Source organism: Chelonoidis abingdonii, chromosome 6 (genome assembly GCF_003597395.2).
Source record: "Chelonoidis abingdonii isolate Lonesome George chromosome 6, CheloAbing_2.0, whole genome shotgun sequence".
Classification (NCBI taxonomy): Eukaryota; Metazoa; Chordata; order Testudines; family Testudinidae; genus Chelonoidis; species Chelonoidis abingdonii.
This window is the reverse complement of record NC_133774.1, coordinates 123800570-123826545: the sequence shown is the minus strand read 5'-3', so window position 1 is coordinate 123826545 and position 25976 is coordinate 123800570. Positions and strand designations below refer to the sequence as shown.

Genomic DNA, 25976 nt, shown 5'->3' with positions numbered 1-25976 from the left:
CCTTCCTCTTCAGCATGGGGCAAAGGTCACCTGCAGGTTTAAATGAGTGTAAATGGTGGATTCTCTGTAACTTGAAGTCTTTAAGTCATGATTTGAGGACTTCAGTAACTCAACCAGAGGTTAGGGGTCTATTACAGGAGTGGGTGAGTGAGGTTCTGTGGCCTGCAATGTGCAGGAGGTCAGACTAGATGATCATGATGGTCCCTTCTGGCCTTAAAGTCTATGAGTTTATGAGATGTGCAAGCATTACCAAAGCACTGTCATGAGACATGCAGAGAATGAAAAGCCAGGAAGTTTAGAAAGAGGCAGAAGGGGAAAACTGGTTGAGAAAAGGCTAGACTGCAACTTGATCAGCAAACACACGTTAAAGGCTACACTGCCTCATCTAAAGACGGGGTGCATCTACACAGCAGTAGGGAGGGTCAATTCCAAGCTCGGGTAGACATGTTTGAGCTAGCACCTAAAAATAGCAGCGTGACTGAGACAACATTGGCAGCAGCTCAGGCTAATCGCTTGAGTACATACCCAGAGGGTTGAGCAGGGTTGTACTCGGGCAGCCAGCCCACGCTGCCTCTCATGCTGTGATGACTGCACGGCTGTTTTTAGTGCACTAACTCAAACGGAGCTAGTGTGTATCTATCCACTCATGCTTGGAAACACTCTTCCAGCTGCTCTGGATGCTAAAGATCTGGCAACTCCATCCGACATATCAAAGGCTGCTGAGTGAATGTTTGGATAAAACCTCTGTATAATAATCTTACAGGTTTTGTTGATGGGACTCAGTCAGCAGGTTCAAGGCCAGCATCATCTCTGACAGATGCTTATCAACCCTGCATAAAATAGCTAGGGTTTTTGCAGATACAATGGAGAAACCAACATATAGTATAATGCAACTGACAGTCACAGACAATGGAGTGCAAGGACGGAAATGGCAATGGTGGTGTGTGTCAGAATGGAGCCATGTTGCCAAGGCGGGTAAAAAACTCTATGGTAACCTCAAATCAGTCCAATTAATCTTTCTTTTTCACTAGTACCAAGTTCACCCTAGGGGCATTTTAGATGAAGAGAATGTTATCTATAAAATCATCACTAAACAGTATATTGCAAATAAATGTAATATCTTAAACATTCTAAAACAATGTAGCTAGCAAAAAGGGGTTTTGTGGATCAAACCTTTTTTTTTTGTATCTGCTCCTGAATGGTCTCTTTTTTAAATATACAATTTTTCAATGTGATCTGTACATAAAGTCACATGTTATATGTTTGCTGTATCAAAATTGTCAAAGTTTGCCACAGCCTGTGCTTAATGGCCATCTCCAAATGCTGAAAATGTGAGACACACTTGAAAGATTTTAAAATTTAATAATTTTCTGAGTCCACAATCATCAATGTATGTCATCTCTAGTTTCATGTGAATGCAATAAGAGGGATCAAATTCAGAGCCTGAAAGTGAGATGTTTCCCTTCTCTTTCTTTTTTCCAGAACATTTGCCTCTAAAGAGAAAGTCCATACTTAGTTTGTGAAAATGTAAAAGAATGCTATTGTCGATATGCACACAAAATACTATAGAACGCTGATGCTGTTAGTTCTTTTACTAGGCTGTCTGAAGTACGCAAAGCCAGTGCAGTCGCTCATGCATAAGTGAGAGCACCATTTCTTCCAGAGAGATTTTACTTTTTCAGTATTGGTTTCTCTTTTTGATTTGTAGGATTTCTCTGATTACAATACAATTGTCTACAATAAGGAAGTTGGCACAAGGGTAACCAGAGTAAATTTTCTTAATATAGACAAATGCTCAGCTCAGGGGTGAAGGCACAGGTGGGCCTGGGTGGGCTGCGGCCCACTCACTTAGCATCCAGGCCCTTGCCCCCTAGTCCAGGCTCTGCTCCATCTGCCCCATGCTCCAGCCAGGGAGCAGGGTCTGGGCACAGGGGCTTGCCTTCTCCCCATCTGGAATGCCAGGCAGATGCAGTGGGGTAAACCCTCGCACCCCGACCCCGCTCCCAATCTGGAGTGCCGGGCGGACGGAGCAAGATAAATCCCTGACCCCACTCCCTGACTGCGTGCCTGGGGCCGAAGGGGGTCTTAGCCACAGTGCCCATCACTTCCCACAAGGACAGCTGGTAACGGGAAGCAGCCCTGATCCCTCCTGCCCCATCCCTCTTGGCCTCAACATTGACCGACCACCCGAAATCGGGGCCCACCCAAGTGTCCCATCCTGGCTACGCCACTGGCTCAGGTTAAATGTCATGAATATGGTCACAGATTGCAATTTAGCAGCTATTACACTAAATAATAGAGTCAAGCTTTTACAGAAAATGAAAATTCTTGCAGGAACTTGCAACTTTTCTGCATGAGGAGGAAACTGCTCTACACTAGAATTTAGATTTTTTAAATTTGTACTGTTATATTTTTATTCACAAATTATTTTGAGCAGAGCAAGAGAAATTTTAAAGACTCTGTTCTCAATAAGAGTGAAATTCTAAGTGGTCTTTTAAACCTTGCAACGTTGCAGTTTATGAATAATGGTCAGGAATTTTAGAATACTAGCAGAACCATGCAGGTCATGCTCTGCAGTTTACAAACAAGGCTCTCTCTTTCAAATGCCAAGCTGGAAAAGATTCTTTAAAAATTGCAGAAGAGTACAGACTGGAAAAAATACTAGAAATAGGCAGAAAACTAATTTGCGAACAGGCTGGTATCCAACTGTGCATAATAGATCACATGCAGTTAAGTCCCTAAAATAGTCCCTAGACAAGACTTTGAAGTTATATGAAAAAATAGTAACATGAAAGCTCTCCTAGAGATGAGCTAGGATATGAAAAGATTTGCATCCAAATTTAAAGCCAGTTAGAAATATTGGGTAACATACTGTAATCAAGGCCTAATGGATAAAAAATGCCTTTAAATCACACCTTGCCACTGTCTTTTATATTCCATTAATAACGCTTTACTTATTTCCCTCATAGAGAAAGCACTAGCCTCATCATCAGCCTTGAAAGTCCTAAACTTTAAATTAAGGGATAAAATAGATTATGCCTAAAATTATTAAAATTCGTTCTGTGGAAGTGTGCAAAGGCCCCAGCCAAGACTGAGACCTCACGGTGATCGTTACCCCAAAGAGTTTACAATCTAATCTACAGCCAATCACCCTCTGGCAGAATTCACTGTGCCAACATGAGCAGCACACAAGTAGGTACCCACAAGTTTTTGAGAGGCTGTCAAATGCTGTGGCCTATGTAGAAGGATAGGCGGGGACCACGATGTGGTCTGATTTAGTAGCCACAAATTTCAGTGCTTTCGTGGACTGTTTTACATTGAATCGATTCTTGTAAGCCTTCAGTTTACAGACATCCGTGGAACAGTGGGTGCTCGGTATCTCTGAAAAAATCAGACCACTTCAATAAGAACCTGATCCAATGCCCATTAAAGTCAATGGAAAGGCTCCCGTTGACTTTAATGACTGTTAGTTCAGGTACCAAAAGCCAGATTTTTTGAAGTATTTAGCCCCATATTCTCAAATAGATTTAGGTGCCTAACTCCCATTGAAACCAAACCCCCGTTTGAGAATCTGGGGCTTAAACACCAAAGGATGCAATTAGGCACCTAGTGGGATTTTCAAAAGTGCCTCTTTAGATCCCTAATTACCTTTAAAATCTGGTGTTAAATGACTAACTATAGACTTAAACTTTAGGCACCCAGTTTGAAAGATCTGGCCACAGGAAGCATCTTTGAATTTTTATGCAAGCAAAACTCCCATTAGAGTCAACAGGACATTTGGATGCGTCAGGAATGCAGGGCTGGGGCACATCTAACATCAGCAAACAGAGAGCATCACCCTATGTCCATTTAGCATCCGTATTTAATGTTGGTGAGCAGTTCATGATTGCCTGCAGAGTACCGTAGGTCTACAATGAGACACTCAGGAATAAGAATGCTAGTAAATAAAGTTCTCTAATGAATCTTAGAACCTGAATTCCTTTTGGTAAATTAGACAACTGGGATTCGGAATAACCCGCAGCTTGAGCTGCTGAATGACAAATGGCAAATTTAACACCACAAGTTAGGTAATTGTACACGACTGGCTAATTAGGTACATTTGCACATGTATTTTCCCAATTTGCACACACAGCTGGAGTAATTCTTCACGTAAATTAAATGGACAGCTGAACATGCTTTTTGTGCACCTAACTTGTCTGACTAAATTCTATCCTGGAATATCTAATTAGGAATGAAATTTGAATCTGAATCCTCAATGTATCAGCTGGAAAACAGTTGAGAAAAAAAGGTCAGCACTGTTAAGTGTGCACACTGGTAGCAATGCATAAGTTGAACACAAAATAGGTCATGGTACTGTTCTGCTACATTTTCTCAAACTTCTGCCTGTTTTTTTCAGAAGAACATGTCCAATTAGCTTGGAGAATATCCCCCCTCAGATTCCAGAAAGAACCAGAGTAATCAGAGCTACCGATTATTTATTCTTATAGAGGGGCATCAGTTACTATATATTTTAAAAATATTTAATGACGCAGGGACACAATGTCCTTCAATACAGTATTTACTAGACCTCTAGAAAGTCACAGCAGCAGACCATGTTTGTGCACATTTGGAAAATAAGGTCAGTTTTCTTACGACTGCAGTTTTTCTGGACTGGAAGCCACTAGAAAAGAGCAGGTAGCAAAATTTCAATACAAGTCCTTAAATGGTGTTTGCAAAATGCGCACGTGTATAGATAAATAGGCAATTGCTAACAGGCACTGCACGTGGACAGGCCAGAACTTGTGTTGTGTCAACAAATATGCATTTTGCAATTACAACTATGCATTATGAGCCTGATCCTGCACATTGTATGCATAGAGGTTTGTGACTGTAGGGGCAAGGTAAAAACTGACAAGGAAGATACAGAATACAGATCATGTTTCTGAATTAGTGAGCGCCGGTGTGTGGCCACCAAACTATTCCTTGCTAGTTTCACAGATAAAAAAGGATTACACACCTGAGCACCTCATTCAAATGCCGTGAAGCTCAAATCACTTAAGGACATTCCTTTTTTTACCCTGTACCTTTGCAAGCAAAAGAGTGGGTGTGCAGAAGGCTTGAGAATGACTACCACTGTACATTCATTTTCCAGGCACAACTTAGCTGCTTTATTTTGAAAATGTAGCTCTAAACACTCATTGTGCCTGCCAAATTATTACTGGGCAGAACCGTGTTGCTCAAAAAGCAACAGAGATATAGCCACTAAAATATACAAAGCCCTTCTGTGGACATATATATCTTAATAGCTGCCATGCTGAGACTACTGCCCAGAACTCTCACCGGTATCGTCTCTGACCGGTAAGCTCTCCCGTCTTCACTGAAGCGCTGCAGCTGCATCACTGCAGCATTTTAAGTGCAGACCTGCCCTTAGATTGTAACCTCGTTGGGGGCAGGGTCCATCTTCTTGTCCTATTTGTACAGCACCTAGCACTGTAGGGCCCTCCTCCGTGACTGGGGCTCCCAAATGCCGCAGCAGTATAAATAAATAAATAATACAACTGTCATGTAATATTTTATCTCGGAATGCAGCCAGCACCTTTGAAAAGTTCGTTAGCAACGTCAGCCCAATGCACAAAAACTAAGAAATACCACGTCTGATTCCCCACTGCCATGCACCTGGTACAGTCACGGACACCAGTGCAAAAGGGGCAGCTACAAAATCAGAATGGCATCATTTTACATCTACCTTCCACAGGCGTAAACAGCACAAGTGCAATGCAGGGGAGAAACAGACCCATTTTATTTGACAGACAGCCTCCCCTCCAACCCCACAATCAAATTGCGATGGAAGTATAGATGTTGGTAACAAAAAGAAAGCGGATTGGGATGGGCTATTACGATTTGTACCATAAGACAGATGCTGATATCCATGCTTCGTTTCATTTCATAGTACCACTGATTTTGCTATGTGCCTTTTCAGTGGTATGTCAGAGGATTGAGGAGTCAATGGGCTGCTTCTTCAACAGTAATCCTGTTCTGGATAGACAGTGAATGGCAGGATATGGTGCATTGTGTGAAGACAATTTAGGGCGACCAGACAGCAAGTGTGAAATATCAGGACAAGGGGTGTGGGCAGGACTGGCACCAGGTTTTCTCGTGCCCTAAGTGAACGGCCATTTCGCCGCCCCGCGCACCGCTCCCGCAGCTCCGGTGGAGCTGCCGCAGCCATTTCTGCGGAAGGTCCATTGGTCCACAGCTCCGGTGGAGCTGCCGCAGCCGTGCCTGCGAGAGGTCCACCGGAGCCATGCGGGACCAGCGGATCTTCCGCAGGGAAGCCCACAGCAGCTCCACCAGAGCCGCGGACCAACAGACCCTCCGCAGAAACGACTGCGGCAGGTCCACCGGAGCTGCGGACCAACGGACCCTCCGCAGACACGACTGCGGCAGGTCCACCGGAGCCGCCTGCCACCTCCTCCAGCAAAATGCCGCCCCCTAATAATGCTGGTGCCGTAGGTGATTGCCTAAGCTGCCTAAATGCAAGTGCCGGCCCTGGGTGTGGGGTAATAGGACCCTATAGGAGAAAAAGACTCAAAAATCGGGACTGTCCACATAAAATCGGGACATCTGGTCACCCTAGAAGACATCATAGTTCCACTAAGGCTCTTCCCTCACAGTGGAGTGCAGAATTTAAGGACTGATATCAGTTCACATCTAGATGAAGGAGCAATATGCCCTCCCCACAGAGGTTATATTAGAATTACCGACACAATCTTTTCCATAGCATAAACTATGCTATAGCTATAGAAATAGAGTTGCTACAAAACACAGATGAACATGTTTTGTTTTCCAACTTTCCAAGGGCAAAATTTATTTTAAGCTGGTGTGATTGGCAATTTCAACAACAAAAAGTCAAAATCTGTGAAATCACCCTTTCAAATTAAGCTACTTTACCACGCTACAAACATGAGCTCTGAAACGTTACTTCTGATGAAGTGTGAATGCTATCACTATTGTAATTACATCTGTTTGTAACTAAACTACTGATAATTGTCAATGAAAACAACCGAGCTGAAACAATGCTCTAAAATCCTTTTTAAAATGCAACCCGTGTCTGGAACTTCAGGCATCCTGAATCGTGTTTGCAAACAAGCGGCCATACTCACTAATGCTGGCACAGGGACATACATGGCACATTTCCATATGGCAGTCTGGCCTATTGCACTCTAGGGAGTGTTCTACTAAAGAAGGGCACTTCTTAGTACCCCACTTGCCTCTCTCAGGGCTTATAAAGAGGTAGGGGAGGGAAAGAACAAATTGAAGTCCTGTTGAGGGTTCCTGTGGAGCCATGCCAATGCAGGCTGAAGTGGGGATGAGCGGCCTTGTCCCTTTCCCGGCCGATGCTGCTCAGTTTTTGTCTAGTGTTAACCCCAATATGTCTCTGGTATGGAGGAGTAATCACCCCCATGCTGGATCTTCTATCTCTGGGGCCGTCTGCTGGCACAGACCCTCAAGTGACTTTGTCCCACAAAGGTGATCATTCAAACAAAGACCCACTATAACTTCCTGGTTGCTATCTATGCACAATCACAGCACATATCAAGAGGAAGAGAAAGAACTGATCAAGCTGTGAAATGAACACAATGCTATTTTAAATCTGGATTCATGGGACTACAATGAATTACCCTTCATTTTGCATTCAAACTATTTTTTCCTCCGACAGTTTTGGGTCCTGATTTTTGATCCCAAAGTGGAATCTGATCTCTGAGAGCTGTTTCTGTGGCTTATTCTTACACTGTTGAAAAACCCATTCTCAGTCACTCTTGCTAAAAATGACACAAATTTAGGAAGAGGTTTTTACCACCCACCAGATAGATCCATTGAAAACTCACAGCTTTCGGCAAACTATGATGAGCTAACTCAGCCATGCAGTGTGGTGCATTCCCAACACGAAGAAAGTGGATCTCTCTTCAGTATCTCCCCCATTCGTTTTCCTGCAATAAAAGTCCACTGATTTCCATGAAGCTTCTCCTGATTTATGTGTTTGTAAGGGAGATTGGAATCAGATCAACAGTCTCACTGTCCATGTGACCCTTTGTACATATTCCAGGGTCAAACAATTCTCGGAATATCTTGCAATTGATCATTCATACTCTGTTGGAGGGTACTTTCACTTCATATACCCCAAGTAATTAGACCATACCCCAACATAGTTTTTTAGGCTCTGGTTACACTATGAGGCTTGCTGGGCTTAAATTCTGTGGTGGCCCAGGTTATGACCCAATTTAGTTTGGTAGTAGATGAAAAATCAGGTGTTAAAAATCAGATTTAGAGCCACACCATTGCCATGACATACTAGGCTGGAGCCTAATCCTGAAGTCTGCAAAGCAAGCACCCCCCCCACTGAAGTCAATGGAAATTTAACCTGCTTAATATGTGCCAAATTGGAACACACTGTCTGAGAAATACAGTAGTTCTAAAATAGAACATACAAAAATACACATACAAAAATAAAGCCATGTAGAGCATTTTAAAAGGCTTGTGTTTAGAATAACTGTTGAGCTGAAGATTAATTCTGCCAAAACCAAAAAGGCAACAAATTAAAAACTCTTGTCTGCTTTCTTTTAAAAGATGCTACATAGCAATAATGACAGTCAGAAAGCCCCTCTCTGCAGCACAGCTGTGCAAGTTTAACTCTTCGCAGCTAAGAACAGCATGCTCAACAAACAAAAACACAGGAAAGGAGTCCAGATGTTGGCTTTCAGTGTCTTCAACATGCAAAATAAATAAATGATGTGTGGTAAAAGGAGTGTTTGGGGCAAACATTTTCTGGCAAACAGCATTATTTTGGACATCGTCCCAAAGGTGAGGAAGTGATCGAATCACACAGTCTCAAAGGGTGCAGCATACAGCCCTCTGGTCTGCCTTCCACTGGAACGCCTGGACTTCACTGAAGTTAATGGAGCAGCACCCATTTACACCAGCAGAAAGTTTGGCCCATTGCTTCTGAGTCCAGCACAGTCAGAGCTACTGCTGGGCAGAGCGTGGTGTTGTAATTTAACAGACAGAGTCTGGACCCCAAAGCACAAGATAAGGTTACAGCAGGAAAAGCAAGTTTTGGTATTTCCTAATTCAATCCCACCATGTTTTTTTTGTTTTTGTTTTTTTTAGGTCAACCTGGTGGAATGAGATGGTATCAAGTCATATGCCCCCCCACCTCACCCCCCATTTCACATCACAGAGCTGAATATCATGTTTACAAACTTCTACCCGGTTCCAATCACATGGCGACTTTTAAAATGGACTTCCTTATCTGATGTGTGCAGTGTTGTTGAAGCTGTGTCGGTCCCAGGAAATTAGAGAGACAATGTGGGTGAGGTAATATCTTTTACTGGACCAACTTAGAAGGACCCACCTTGTCTTCCTTACCCAAGTAATTCAGAACAAACACAGAACCTGCCTGCCTACCAAAGGAAAGCTGTGCAACCACAAGTCACAGTCACATCTCAGATGTGCAGCTGAACGAGTGTGTCAATTTGCTTTTTTTTATTACTGCACAATTTACATGCTTAAATACCAATCTGATTGTTTCTTCTGGCCAAGGAATTTAATACAGGTTGAACCTCTCTAATCTGGCACTCCCTGGTCCGGCAACATCTGGGGTCCAGCACAGGAGCCAACTTCGCGGCGTTCAACCTCCAAGAGGGAGGGGGAGGATCTGGGGCTGACAGCTGGGACCCTGGGCAAGGGGCCAGCAGCTGGGACCTGGAGCCGCCCTCTGAGACCCCAGGTGGAAGCCACTCTGAGCATAAACCCTGGGGGTGCTGCAGCACCCCCTGCACCCCTACTTCCCGTGCCTATTGGGACCCACTGGCACTCTGCACTGACCTCCCGTGGTCTGTCACTGGTCAGGTCCCAAGGGTGCCAGACTAGAGAGGTTCAACTTCTAGAAACTGAAGTCACAAATTAAGGTTGTACCACAAACTGAAAAAAAGTCAGAAAAATCAAAATTAAGGAAGGAATGTTAGCAAAAAGCCCCTAGACTGAATTTATTAAAATTACATCAATCAAGAAAACAATTGTGATGCCAGGTGCTAGGTTCCTTTCAATGATGACAGAGGACTGGGTCATTGATCTTAGTTGTACGATTTTTCTTTGTATAGTTTATATCTGACTAAATACATATATGAAGCATATGGGAAAGTCAGAGAAAATTTTAACAATTAGCACACTGAAAAAAAATCAGAATCCTGTCTAACTTGAAAATTCATTAATCAGCTTCCAGGGAATCTCATGCCCACTGAGAATTTCTAAGTTCCCCTATGGCTCCCTTCAGCACAGATTTGAGCTCTTCAAAGCATTACTGATTTTATCATTCCTACCCATGGATGGGGAACAGAGGCACAGAGAGATTAAGTGACTTGCCCAAGATGACACAAAAGATCTGTGGCAGAGGCAGGAATGAAACCAGATCGCCTTTGTCCCAGTCCAATGCTTTAATCACAAGGTCATCCATCCTTTTTGTGAAACAATCGTAGAGTCCTTTACTCTAACCTGGGAGTGGTTAAAGGCACAAGAAGGGAGGAATTGTCCATCCCAAACCATAGTGCGACTGGATCCACTGTGCTGAAGCTGCTCTGGTCCCAACAGTCCCCTAGGAGTGAAGGGAAGTTAGTGGAAACTTTGGCTCCTCCTCCAGTTCTCCCAGTATAAGGTCACTTAAAGTCGGGCAGATGGGGTCTCATGACACACAGGTGGTGCACAACTCGAGCCCCACACAGTCTCAGCAGAACCACATTGGTTCCACTGCCAAAGGTTCCTCCACACCCCTGGAGGAAGAAGAGACAGGAGAGTAACTGGTGGTCCACAGAGATCTGCAGCTCAGTTGCTTAGTTTCATGCCATGCATGGCCCAAGTGAGCCTCACATCAGCGAAAGCTCCCATGTGAGCATACAGATGTAACATTTTTGAGTGGTGTACAACAGATTTGCTTATTTAGTCACACTTGCTTCCCTGGCAACAAGAGCCTTTGCAACACTTAAGACACACTGGGCCAAATTCTGTGTTAATTTACAGCCCATCATAACCAATTTTGCACATCACATCATTTGAATGATGACCCAGGCTATAAGTCGGGATAGAATTTGGCTCAAACGGAATTTGTCAGTACTACTCACTTCATACAGTAGAATGTGAACTGTGTGTGCACAGACATATCTAGGACTACCTTTGTCATGCTTGCAGAATTTATCAAAGATGCTTTATCACACAAAATAAGGATTATCTTTTAGGATAGCTTCTAGCTGAATTTCTCCATTAACTATGGGTAAGGCCAAGATTTTGTCATGGTTATTTTTAGTAAAAGTCATGGACAGGTCACAGGCAAAAAACAAAAATTCACAGAAGTCGGGATCTGTCTGACTTTTGCTGCTGTGGCTCCATGGTATCCCCCACCACTGGGGATTCCCCCTCTGCCCACGGCAGTGGGGAGCTGCAGGGTGACCATATTTCCCAAAAAGAAAATGGGCACCCTCAGCTGCTCGCCCGAGACGTCCCACTTCCCTTGCCCCGCACAAGGCTGTTGCCCGTCCCCTCGGGAGTCTATCATCAGTTGGGGGCCCCCTGGTGCTTGTCCCTGCTGTTGCCTGTCGCTGGAACCCTGCCAGGGCCCCCTAGCTGTCAGCTCCAAAGTCCTGCAGCCCCTGGAGCTGAAGCAGAGAATGTCATGGAGGTCACTGGAAGCCATGGATTCCGTGACTTCCATGACCTCCGTGATATGAATGTAGCCTTAACTATGGGGAATAATCTGGCACTACGACAGGGTCTGGATTTTCACTCCTAGTAGCCAGTTCCACATCCTCAGAACCTGTCCACCCACAACTGCCTGCAACATTCTCTCAGCCCACTTCATCCTCTGCTTGTTCAATAGAGTCCCTGATGGACATGCTAGGCAAGTAAGGGTAAAATAGAGTGTGTACTCTAATTTAACCATTTTCCTTCCTTCACACATGCCGGGTTACTGTACGGTCCGTCTCAACGTCATAAACAAGAGTGTCCCGAGCATTTCAAATTAATCCCTTTCTCTTCCTTCTCTCCAACCTGATGTGTCATGTTTTCCTCTGGTTTTGCCCCAAAACCACTACACATACCCCTTTGTCTTAAAGGTGTAGCTTCCTAGAGACCTCTACTCCAAAAAGACAGCTGTGCTCGACCCCCGGGATTCTGTGAATGCTGCTCCATGCTTCCACCAGAAAGAGTTGCTAAGGAGGTATTTGAGGTTAATCTCTTTGTCCTCTCTGCTGTGTGTTCTGCTTCCTCAACCTTCCTAGCTCTTCTAAGCACCAGAGAAGGAATGTGGACTCACATGTGACAAGTTACCACTAGACAGCCAGGGCACCGCCATTTAGTTGTTCACATAAAATGTTTTTGTTACTTTTTTGTACAAATTGGTTCGTGTAGTTGATTTAAGGTTTCCTCACCATTTTTTGTTGTCACTGGAGCCTCCCTCATGATGAATTGACAGACTTGACCTGAAAAATCAGCCTGAACTGTTTGTAGAAAGTTTTTTCCAAACTTTTTTGCTCCATCTGGAGATGCACAAGTTTTACCAGGGCTACAGTGTGTCTCATGCATTTTGAATTTGAGCCTGGCTCACTGCAGTAGATCACATGGGACAAGTCATATATACTTTTCCTGTGTCCGTCATTGGTTGAGCCTATCCCACGCGATTGGGACCGTCAGCCTAGCTCTGCAGAAGTCATTTTCTGGTAATTACAGAGATCAGATGCAATTTAGTTGTGCTCTCTGATCTAGGTGGAAGAGCTAGAGGAAACTAATTTTCTCTCGCCTTCTTGTCTGTCTGAGTGGCCTATAAATGGGGAATTGCAGAAGGGGCAATGTTATAGGGAACTGTCTCATTATTCATTTATATTTTGATTCATGTAATAATTCGAGCCCAGTTTTACAAAGGGAAATCAGAGTTCTGTTCCATCAGTGAATCAGAAAACTAGCATGTCAAACCCAGGCTTTGCCTTTGCATTCAACAGTCAGATGCAGCCACAGGAAAAACTTTCACATTTCAGAATGTGTGAACTTGGAAGGGATTGCAGAGGTCTAGAAAAACTCATCACAGAACCACCTAGATTCCTTCTGTTATCCTATAGTACCTATTATTTGACAGGCAGAAAGGAAGGGCAGTCTCATGGTTACAGCGCTTGCTTTGCGGTTGCGAGACCAGGATCCAATTCCCCACTCAGCCATGTTTGACCTTGGGCAAGCCACTTTGTCTCTCTGTGCCTCTGGTCCCCATCTATAAAACGGGAAATATTTCTGTGCCCCTATCATAAACAGATGGTTAAGGGTTAATGTCTCTTTTACCTGTAAAGGGTTAAGAAGCTCAGTAAATCTGGCTGACACCTGAACAGAGGACCAATAGGGGGACAAGATACTTTCAAATGCTTGTGGGAGGGAAGTCTTTTGTTGTGCTTTTTGTTTGGTTTGTTGTTTCGCTCTCCAGACTGAGAGGGACGGGAACATCATTCTAGGTTCTCCAAATCTTTCTGAATCAGTCTTCGTGTTTCAAAATTGTAAGTAGTAGCCAGGCAAGGCAGATTAGTCTTAGTTTATTTTCTCAATTTGTAAATGTGCTTTTTTGCTGGAAGGATTTTTAGCTCTGTTTGCTGTAAACTTTGAATCTCAGGCTAAGGGGAGGGGGGTCCCTCTAGTCTATATGAATCTGAGTATCCTGTAAAGCATTTTCCATCTGATTTACAGAGATAACTTTTACTTTTTTCTTTCTTTAATTATAAATGCTTTCGTTTAAGAACCTGATTGATTTTTCCTTGTTTTAAAAAATCCAAGGGACTGAGTCTGAACTCACCAGGGATTGGTGGGGGGAAAGGAAGGAGGAGTGTTAATTCCTCCTTGTTTAAAGACCCAAGGGTTTTGGGTCTGCGTTCCCCAGGGAAGGTTTTGGGGGAATAGAAAGTGTGCCAGACACTAAATTATGGCTGGTGGCAGCATACCAGATTTAAGCTAGTAATTAAGCTCAAAAGTGTTCATGCAGGTCCCCACTTTTGTACCCTAAAGTTCAAAGTGAGGGAAATTGTGGAAAAACAGCATCACTTGCTCCATAACCTCAGCTGTGCAGAACACACACCATCAACAGCCTCAGGAACAAACTCTGACATCATAATCAAAAAAGGCTGACAAGGAGGTTGCTGTCGTCATCGTGAATAAGTTGGAAATATGAAATAAGAGGCTGTAGGCAGCTCTCTAACTCACATTCTACAGGCCATTACCCTCTGATCCACTGAATGTTTAACCAAAGAAACTACACATCTGCTCAAGAAACTCCCTGAAAAAGCACAGGAACAAATCTGCACAGAATACATCCCTAGAACTCCAACAGGGATATTTCTATTGCTACCCCAGGATCCACAAACCTGGAAATCCTGGATGCCCATCATCTCAGGCATTGGCACCCTAACAGCAGGATGTCTGACTATGTGGACTCTCTCCCTCAGGCCCTATGCTACAGCACTCCCAGCTATCTTTGAGATGCCACTGACTTCCTGAGGAAACTACAGGCCATTGGTTGATCTTCCAGAAAACACCTCCTGGTCACTTTGGATGTAAGAAGCTCTCTAAACCAACATTCCACACAAGATGGACTACAAGCCATCAGGAACAGTATTCCAATAACGTCACAGCAAACCTGGTAGCTGAACTTTGTGACTTGGTCGTCACCCACAACTATTTACATTTGGGACAATATATACCTCAAAGTCACAGCACTGCTTATGGTCCCCACATGGTCCCACGAATGCCAAACATTTTTACGGCTGACTTAGAACAACACTTCCTTAGCTCTCATCCTAACGCCCCTACTCCACTTGCACTACATTGATGACATCTCATCATCTGGACCCATGGAGAAGCCCTCGAGGATTCCACCATGATTCAATAGTTTCCATCCCACCAATCAACTTCAACATAGACCAGGTCCACACAAGTGGTCCATTCCTGGACACTACTGTGCAATAAGTGAGTCACATAAACACCACCTGATACCAAAACCTACTGACTGCTATCTTACCTACTGCCTCCAGCTTCCATCCTAGAAACAGACGCGACACAATCTCACTTTGTCTACAGCAAGCTTCTCAGAGATACAACCGCATTGCTCCCAAATCCCTACAGATCAGAGAACAAACAACTACAAATCTTATCATAGCATTCTTAAAACTACAATACCTACCTGGGGAAGTGAAGAAACAGATTGACAGAGCCAGAAGAGTACCCAGAAGTCACCTACTACAGGACAGGCCCAACAAAGAAAGTAACAGAACGTCACTAGCCATCACCTTCAGCCCCCAGCTAAAACCTCTCCAGTGCAACATCAAAGATCTACAACCTATCCTGAAAGATGATCCCTCACTCTCACAGATCTTGGGAGACAGACCAGTCCTTGCTTACAGACGGCCCCCCAACCTAAAGGAAATACTCACTAGCAACCACACACCACACAACAAAAACACTAACCCAGGAACCTATTCTTGCAACAAAGCCTGATGCCAACTCTGTCCACATATCTATTCATGTGACACCATCACATCAGCCATGCCATAGGGACTCATTCACCTGCACATCTACCAATGTGATATATGCAATCATGTGCCAGCAATGCCCCTCTGCCATATACATTGGCCAAACCGGACAGTCACTACACCAAAGAATAAATGGACACAAATCTGATATCAGGAATCATAACATTCAAAAACCAGTAGGAGAACACTTCAACCTCCCTGGTCACTCAGTAACAGACTTGAAGGTGGCAATTTTGCAACAGAAAAGCTTCAGAAACAGACTCCAATGAGAAACTGCTGAACTTGAATTAATGTGCAAACTAGACACCATTAACTTAGGCTTGAATAGAGACTGGGAATGGCTGAGTCATTTCACAGATTGACTCTATTTCCCCATGTTAAGTATCCTCACACCTCTTGTCAACTGTCTTGATCATCACTACAAAAGATTTTTTTCTCCTGCTGATAATTGCTCATCTTCAATTAATTAGCCTCTTAGAGTTGATATAGCTACTTTCACCTTTTCATGTTCTGAATGTATTTATCTCTCCTTACTATATCTTCCATTCCATGCATCCGAAGAAGTGGGCTGTTGCCCACGACAGCTTATGCTCAAATAAATTTGTTAGTCTCTAAGGTGCCACAAGTACTCCTGTTCTTTTTGTGAGAATAAACACATGAATATATGTGATGCATGCCTATACTACAATGATGGAAGACATAAGAACCTTGCTAGATAATTATCCATTAAATAATTTAGCAGGAAATGCAGTATTTTGATTATAAGAATCTGTTTCAATACTTTTTTTGCGCACAAGAGAGATTTAAGTCCGGGTATACTAACTTCAAAATAGCTTGAAATTGAAACATCTTCTTGCAGATATTTTCCTCCTCTTTTCGTACATGAATTCTGGTTTGTTATTGTAGGGTTAATCATAATTGCTGATTTTTTTAATACCATCAGCCCCTGAAGGACAGCACTGTGTTTATTAGGGACTAACTTTTTAACTCCAAGTAGGAACACTGATTTTAAATTATAGCATTTCTCAGAGAAACAATAACTAATCCAAACATGCACTAACGCAACAGTAGAAGTTTTTAAGTCAATTTAATTTTGTCTGCCTCAGCTATTGCAGGAAGTTAAAATAGCCCCCATTCCTCCCTGCCATATAGACAGAGAGTATCTGATATCATGCAGCTGGTGGCAGTATCAGGTATCTGCTGTATGCTTATATCAGATACAATAAATAATACACGACGAATGCAAAATATCAATTTCATTCTGTTCCTAGTTACTTGAGACCACACCACATGCATTACCTTATCTCTAACTCAGTGCAACACATCTGCCCAAACCCATCACTGAGGACTGAATTAAATTTCCTTGGCAGTAATATTATTATATATGCAGCATGTTTATCTAGTGCTGTCTTTTCTATTTTCTATCTTAAGTGTCTTGAAAATGTAAAAACAATTTCATTTGCCGCCTACTCAAATACTTTCCACTAAACAACAGAATGGGTCAAACCATGTGAAAAATGGTAACGTTGTTTTCTTTTGTCAATCCCCAGAAACCTACCAAAACAAGACACTGTTGTTCAAATAAGACGTCATATCAGCAGAAATCTTACACTGACATCCTACTAAACTCCTTACAGTATAATTGTAAACACAGAGAAAGTAATATACACATATTAGCTTTCAGAATATGCGGTATATTATTCCACTGACTGAGAGGATAATTAAGGACAGAACTGTGCCACACTTGAACAAATATAACCTGATATGGTCAAATCTGTGTGGCTCGTGAAAGGGAAAGTTGTTAGTCTCTAATGAAATCTTAGAAACAGTTAATAAACTTAGCTAAAAGTGGATAAAATGGATGAAGGTGAGCCACTTGGTCTTTTAGCTTTTAATAAGATATTTTATAAAGAGATTATGACGGAAAATACAGAAAAAGGTTCAACTTTATGAATTAAAATTGTTTAAGTCATGGGAGCAGAGGACCTGTCCACATTACAAGGACCATGCTAGTATGTGATGCTCTCCACTAGTTAGGAATGAGTGAGTTCTAACTCTTCTCCTATGTCCAGTCTGCATGGAGAAAACATTTCTAGAAGTGCATTAGCCTAGGTTAAACCTAGGTCCGTAAAATGCAGTTCCACAATCATGTCTTCCCATCCATAACAGTAGTAGATAAAGAGCCATGTAAGAATGTGGAACCTCTAGTGCAGGGGTGGGCAAACGATGGCCTGCGTGCCAGATCTGGCCCCTCAGGGCTTTGGATCCGGCCTGCAAGACTGCCACCTGCATGGCGCCGTGGGCCCTATGCCACTCCCGGAAGCGGCCGGCACCATGTCCAAACAGCCCCCAATGAGAGCGGCAGGGGGTAGTGCCTGCAGGCGAGGGCTCCACGCACTGCCCTCGCCTGCAGGCACCACCTCTTGCAGCTCTCATTGGCCGGGAACAGGGAACCGCGGCCAATGGGAGCTTCGGGGGAGGTACTCACATGCGAAAGCAGCGAGCAGAGCCCTCTGCGCCCCCTTCCCCCCAGGGGCTGCAGGGACATGGTGTTGGCCGTTTCCAGGAGCAGCGCGAGGACAGAGCAGGCAGGGGGCCTGCCCTGGCCCCAGTGTGCATCGCTGCCACCCTAAAGCCATACCAGGTAAGCAGCATCAGGCCAGAGCCTGCACCCTGAACCCCTCTTGCATCCTGCATCCCAACTTCCTGCCCTGAGCCCCCTGCTACACCCTGCCTGCACCCCAACCCCCTGCTGCCACCCACACCCTTTCTGCACTCCAATCTCCTGCCCTGAGTCTCTTCCTGCACCCCGCACCCTCTCCCGCATCCCAAACCCCTCCTGCACTCCAACCTCTTGCCCTGAGTCTCTTCCTGCACCCCGCACTCTCTCCCGCACCCTGCACCCCACACCCTCTCCCACACCCCAAACCCCTCCTGCACTCCAAACTCCTGCCCTGAGTCTCTTCCTGCACCCCGCACCCTCTCCCGCACCTGAAACCCCTCCTGCACTCCAACCTCCTGCCTTGAGTCTCTTCCTGCATCCCGCACCCTCTCCCGCACCCTGCACTCCAACCCCCTGCGCCAGCCCTACATTCAAGGCCCTGCATGCAATTTCCCCACTCAGTGATGGCCCTCAGGCCAAAAGGTTTGCCAGCCCCTGCCCTAGTACATGGTTTTATCCCATGGTTACCACAGACAGACCAAAGGGTCAAGATGAACACCACCTCCTCATCATGGGGAGGCCTGTGCACGTTAACAGTGGAAAGTCCCTGGATGGTATTGGGATGGTATTGGATATTAAGGCCCCTAGTCCTCATCTCATGAAGTCTCTCTCAAAAGATTTCTCCCCTACCATCTCATGGGGCAGAGTTTCCTCCTCCCCCACCCCCACAGGGCTGGCCCATAATTTCCACAAATTCTGGCGGAACAGTAGGAAGCCACGTGGAAGCCCTGTGCTCTCTGTAGTGCCAGGGCTTCCTCACACATCTCGAGGCTGCCCCAGGCACTCTCCTCAGAGGTCATTCCCTCATTGGGAGTGGGGAAGGGCACAGAAAGTTAATACAGGCCAGGACTGTATTGACTGAATGGGGGAATTCTCTATAACATTGGAGTTAGGATGATGCATGTACCACCAACTCCCTCCCTCTTCAATAGGCCCAAGGACAAAGAGGAACTCTGCTGCAGAGAGAGCTGACACCCCTTCCCGCACAGGAGGCATGTGATGCACTAGTAGATGGCGCCCTTCACGATCATATCATATGACTGGTTCCGTGTTGATTAATGACTTGGAGGAGGAATGCAAGTTGGTCACCTCAACATGCAGGATCCTCTACAGAAAAAGTGTGGAGGGCCAACTTAGACAGGCTCAGTGAAACCATCCGCCCAGTGCACAAGAGCAGTTAAGAAAGGGCACTAAAAGAAAGAGGTAGGAAATATAATAATATTAAATTGAACCAAGGTGCATCTCATGTCATGCGAATGGAAAGTTTTACTTAAAAAAAAAAAATCCCAAACCCACAATGTTTGCCTTAAAGAGATACTGAGGAAACTAAAAAGACCCAAAAGGCAGGAAGAAAGATGGTTAGAGGAATGGCAAAACCCTATGGCTATTTAGACTAGAAAGGAGAAGATTTAGAGAGGACTTGACTAAAGTAATCAAAGTGTTAAACAGGACAATGAAAAACATCAGCCCTGCAACTCACACTGCCCCACAACACCAGAACAAGAGATTAGCACATTCAGAACAAATAAAAGAAAACCCTGCTGAATTTATAAATTTTACAGGCTACTCAAAGACATGGTGCAGCTAGATTTTTCTTGTATAAATGTTGTACTCAACTTTGCAACTTTTTAATGCCCATAAAGTCACGGCACTAACAATAATTAATACTAATGTAATAAAATCCATAGCCAAACCTCCACAAATCTAAATAATATGTGTGTTCTCCCTGTACATCTACTGGTGCCCAGTTCAGATACATGGGCAGGGAACTAGCACTGGGATTTGGCCATAAGCAAATTACTGGAGTGAGGAGAGAAGCGTCCACTGAAGCACTGAGTGTTGGCTTCTGCTTCAGGCAGGGAGCCTGAGTAGATGAATAAATTGGCTGATCCAGTAGGACAAGTTCTGTGTCCTTGTAAAACATTTTACAATTTTTAAATAAATAGAAAGCAAAGAATTCTGGTAGAATTTATAACCATCAATCAGCAAACATTTCTGGTTTTTATTTCTCTCATTTTAATCCTCACTGTACTACTCTATTGAAATACTTTTTCAAGAGCTAAATGGCCTGTAAAAAACCAAGAGCTAATCTAACAAAGCAGTACAATTTAATTAGTAGCTAAGAGGACAGTATACATGAGAAAAATAGTTTTCAGTGTCTGATTGAAAACCAGGTCACTTAGCTTTATGCCGTTAACTAGCCAACAGGAAATATTGGCTGTTAACACAAAAACAAAACAAATTTCCAATGTTTAATAATGCATAGCTATATGGCTCTAAGCTGCTATTTCTCCTGGGTTCCCAGCTAGACTGAAACAATTTTTATCCATCTTTATGAGATTGCACATATGCATACAGTGAGAGCAGTCTATTAAAGCAGATGCAGTGTATTTAAAAGTGCTCAGTTAAAGTGTAGAATGTTTCTTTTAAATTAATACCCTGTTGAATAGCCATCTTCCATACAAAATTGTCTATTTCTATATTCCAACAATGTTTTACTATCATGCAGAGCAGCTTCAAAATATAACTTAATTGGAAGGCTCAATGTAATGAATATTCCCTCATTTCAAAAGAATTGTAAAGTCTATTTTTTATGTGCCAAATACCTTTTTGTGGCTGCACCACTACCAAGGCCTCCCTTACTCCCCCAGAGAATGATCAGAGTGCCCTGCATTTCAGAACAGATTAATCAGATACAGGAGCAAATAGAAGAATGAAAAAAAAAGTGTCTAAATTCACAGATAATTTGGCGATTGACAGGAAAAATAATTCCCTGGTGATATTGTTCACTAACATTGTTTGACCAGTTCTACCATGTACACACTACTGACTTCAGTAGGACTACTCACACACTTAAAGTTAAGCATGTCCTTAAGTACTTTGCTGGACTGGAGCCAGCATGCTCAGCACGTTGTAGGATTGAACCCATAGTGCAGTGGTCCCCAACGCAGTGCCCGTGGGCGCCATGGTGCCCTCCGTGGCATTTATGTGTGCCCGCCTAGTGCCCAGCAGGGGAGAGAAGCCGCAGCCCCACACCTGCTGGGGACAGAGAACTCCGAGGCTGCAGACTGTGGCGCCGGTGTTCTCTGTCCCTGGCAGGCGTGGGGCTGTGGCTTAAGCTGGAGAGAAGCCGCGGTCCCGCGCCTGCTGGGAACAGAGAACTCCGGGCCTGCAGGCTGCGGGCGCCAGTGTTGTCTGTCCTCCCGGTTTCTCTCCAGCTTCTCTCTGCACTGCTCAGAACTGGCACCAAAAAAAAACAAAAAACAAAAACAAACTACTCCGACTCCGCAGAATGGACGGAATGCCGCCCTGTAGCATGTGCTGCCCCAGGCATGTGCTTGCTCCACTGGTGCCTGGAGCCGGCCCTGTATGTGAGTAATTGTTGGTGCCCGCCACACTCTTCCGAAAACATGAATGTGCTACTGGCCACAAAAAGGTTGGGGACCACTGCCATAGAGCATTTACAGATAGCCAAGTCAGTGAAACTGATTTATGGGGTAGAGATGGGAAGGAAAACAGAAGAAAATAGAGAATAAATCTAAGTAGTACGTTTACACTGGAAATCAAGAATGTAAATATTCATACATCTAAGGTATCCAGCCAATTCCCCACAGCCATATAATCTTTAGTCTGTCATTATCATCCCAATAGACTTACACAACCCATTCAACAAAACTTTAACCACCCTGTTTGATTATTAAATCGATATATGATGTTGGATATATTTTGGGGATATGTATGTTGTTCATTAAATGTATAGTATAAAACATACCTGGTTATGTATAGTGTAGTATAAATGATAGTAAAATCTGAAAATGTACCATTAATAAAATTCTTAGGAATATTACTCTGGGAAAGGAAGTTGTGTGGACGGAGGGGGGAGGGGTCGGTAGAATAAGAAATTACTAATATTTTTGTACAATTAAATAAGAGAGCTGCATGAGGTTGTAGGATGTCTGCATTTGTGTATGTAAATCTTAGAGTTGAATTTGTCACCAGAGCCTGATCATGTTAATGGATACTGAAGTCTTGCCTATGCAGCGAGTTAGCGTGTGGCAAGCCAGGCGAATCTACAGCGAACTAGCTTACTACGCTTTGCGACTTTCAGAACGCTGTCATGATGTCTGCATGGAGAGTTAGGGTCTGTCTACACTACCAGCACTACAATGGCACAGCAGGGGCACTGCAGCTATGCTGCTGTAAGCCTATAGTGTAGCCATTTGCTACTGTGATAGAAGAGGTTTGTCCATCATTGAAGTAAATTCACTCCCTCGAGAGGAAGCAGCTAGGCTGATGGAAGAATTCATCTGGCAACGTAGAGTATGCCCACTCTTAAATCACTACAAACAGTACAGCTGCAGTGCTACAGCTTCAGTAGACACTTCCTATGCCAAAGGGAGGCATTTTCCTGTTGGTGTAAGTAATTCACCTTACCAAGACGTGATAGCTAGATCGACAGAAGAATTCCCAGGATGCATCGGGGAAGGAGGAGGAGAGAGAGGAGAAGGAAAGAAAGAAAGTGAGCTCTGTGAAAGAGTGAGGGGAGAATAAACTTTGCCTTTGCTATTATAAAGCTTCCCAAGTCTTCCTCAAAAGGGATCCAGGTACAGAACTAACTGGCAATAAGCACAAAAGAGCCACAGAGAAACAGAAATCTAACTTAACCAAGTGCCTCGTGATTCCTGTTGCTGTGATCTCCTGTTGCTGCTCCCAGGAAAACTCCACTGACCTAAAGCTGCTGCTGTCTGCAAATACTACTCGCTGAGAAGAGAAATTTAAAGGGGCCGTGCCTATTTTTTCATAGGGCTCCCTTTTCCCAGCCTGGACATTCCTCTGCAGTTCTGACTACCCCAACTTGCTTCCACACTTATTACCATGACACAAGTTCCGCCTCCGCTGTTCTTCATGCCGACCCCAAGAGATCCTCCACTCCCACGAGAACAACTTCACCCAGAAGTCTTACTTCAGCAAGTGTACGCTTGCTCTGAAACCTTCTACTTACACTCCAGAAAAGTGGAAAGCCTTACTGTTTCAATGACTTGGTCTTGAAAGGCAGAGAATCTTCAGGCATCTGCCTCCCATTACTGATTTGCCGCAAGATATGGCAAGAGCCATATGGTGCTGCTCTCCAAGCCCGCGTGATCATTTTAATTCTCTATTAAATGCTGTTGCCAAACATGTCAAGTTCTATTCCGATACACAGATGCCTCACGAACCTGTCAACCACTACGTCCCTATATTATGTGATCTGAGTGCAATCTGTGAATTTGCCAGTTTCCCAGATGAAATTATCAGAAATCAAATTGTCATGAAGATGACCAGTTTTCAGATTTGTGAATGATTCCTCATGACAAAAGGACTTACCTTGGAGAAGCCACCTGATGAATGGGAAGTGCCATCCACTGTTCTAAGTCACTTTCCATGACATCAGATGTCTTCCTGCCTGCAGAGATTAATGTAGTCCCGTACAAGACTGCAACCTGCAACATTCCTAAGTCTACATCCGCGTTGCCTCCCACACATCACATTGCTACCAAAGCTACAGAAGCAGTGCATAGGTCATAAGGCAGACTTTCAAGGATGCCCTGCTAAGAAATCAGTACGTAAGAACTGCAACAAAAAAGGACATTTTGCTAAAGTCGACAAGTCTGCCAGCAATGTTGCATCTGGAGTCTTCACACATGAGGATGAGGGTGAACTGAATCCTGACGGTGTTTGGAATGTGAGAGATCACCACACCACCAAGTGCGAGTCAATGGCCCTGAGAGGAGGACATTAGTGGATTCTGATTTTGCTTATACTATAATTCCCAGCCACCTCTAAACTGTGCTATTTTCCAGCTCCTAACTGAGTTGCATCCCCCAGACAAATACCCCAGAGGGACTGGTGCATCTCCCAACCCCACCAATGGTCTTTTTTGCAGCTGCTCTCAAGCACAAAGGCCATAATACCCGAGGGAAAATCTATGTAGTCCAAAAGGCAATTTCTAGTTTAGGAAAGAATCATCAAAGGGATCTTCAGATGATATTAGATCTGAATAGTACAGAACCTGTCCTGCAAACTGAGGATAGGCTACAGTCAGGAATTGTCTCTGACTTTCCAGAAGTTTTCACTGATACCACAGGTGTAGCAAAAAAGTTCAAAGCACAAGATCCAGCTACAAAACAAAGCGCTGCCTGTCTAGCATAAAGTGTAAACATACCAGTTGCATTGAGACAACCACCCAATGGGGAGATTCTGAAACTATGCAAAGCAGAGATCATTGAACCAGTTGATTCATCAGAATGAGTTTCTCCTGTCATTGTTGCCAGGAAGGCTAATAGTGCTATCTGCATGTGTGTGGACTTGAGAGCACTAAACTCCAACATGTTGTGGATTGCCATCCTCTACCCAACATCAACAAAATGCTGCTCACCTTCAAGGAGGCAAGAGTCTTTACAACCCTTGATTTACCCACCGCTTACCTCCAGATCCCCTTAATGGAAGAATCCCGCAAGTACACAGCTTTCATCACTCCAGAAGGTGTGTTCCAATTCAAGCGGATGCCATTTGGGATAGTCTCTGCAGCATCTGTATTCCAGAGAATGATGCATGGGATCTTTGGAGAGACAAGGGGCGTTACTTACTTTCAAGATGACATTCTAGTTTATATACAGTGTTGTTGTAGCTCTATTGGTCCCAGGATATTAGAGAGATAAGGTGAGTGAGGTAATATCTTTTATTGGACCGATGTCTGTTGGTGCAAGAGACAAGCTTTCAAGCTACACAGAGCTCTTCCTCAGAACAATAAAAGAAAAGCTGGATATTACCTCACCCACCTTGTCATTCTAGTGTATGGCAAAGATGTATCCAAACATGATGTCATCCTAAAATAGGTTCTAGAAAAACTTTGGCTACATGGACTTACCAACAGCAACAAGAAATGGCAATTGTGTACAGGCATACAACCAAAAGAAGACCTGGTGAAAGCCATTCATGATTCATCAGAGCCTGACAGCAAGGACTAATTTCAATCCTTCTTGGGATTGTGTGCATACTACTTTATGTTTTTACAGCACTTTACTATAAAAGTAGTTCCTTTGAGTCATCTTCTAAAAAAGGATGTGAGGATTGAATGAGATGAAGTGTGCAAGAACTGCTTTAATGAGATAAAACCTGCAATTTCCACCAGCCTGGCTCTTAGCCCTTTTGATTCTGAGACGCAAACAATTGTCACAACAGATGCTTGAGAGTGTGGTGCTGTCTTGACTCAGCTAAAAAAAATGGACAAGAAGTCACCATTGCAGAACCCTGACTGATCCAGAAAACTCCTATTCTGTCATTGAGAAGAAGCTCTGGCACGTTTCTGGGCAGAAAGAATGTTCAGAACTTACCCGTGGGATAGGAGATTTATCTTAAGATCTGATCAAACCTCTTTCAGGTTTTCTTCAACACATGAGGCTCTGGATGAGCAATACCAAGAATTGTCAAGTGGGCCACCAGACTAATGGACTTTGATTTCCAGACAGTGTATCTTGCAGGCACTGTGACAGACCCAGGCCAGTTTGGTACAGGAGTCAGGTAGAGGGCAAATATACTGGTCACTAGATGAGTAGTTTTCTGTTCCCTGAGTGACCAGAGCAGGGGCTGCACTAGAGTAATCAGGAACCTGCTAGAACCAATTAAGGCAG

General features: G+C 43.9%; 1 protein-coding gene across 3 annotated transcripts in view; it reads right to left on the bottom strand.

The window, feature by feature from the left end:
* The window catches only part of KIAA1958 (KIAA1958 ortholog), a 128149-nt gene that overhangs the window by 88173 nt on the left and 14000 nt on the right, over positions 1-25976 (bottom strand). For all 3 annotated transcript variants that reach the window (XM_032763582.2, XM_075067384.1, XM_032763577.2), the window contains one exon: positions 24771-24904. The gene's annotated coding sequence lies outside the window, so the exon portion shown is untranslated. The remainder of the gene's footprint in view (positions 1-24770; positions 24905-25976) is intronic.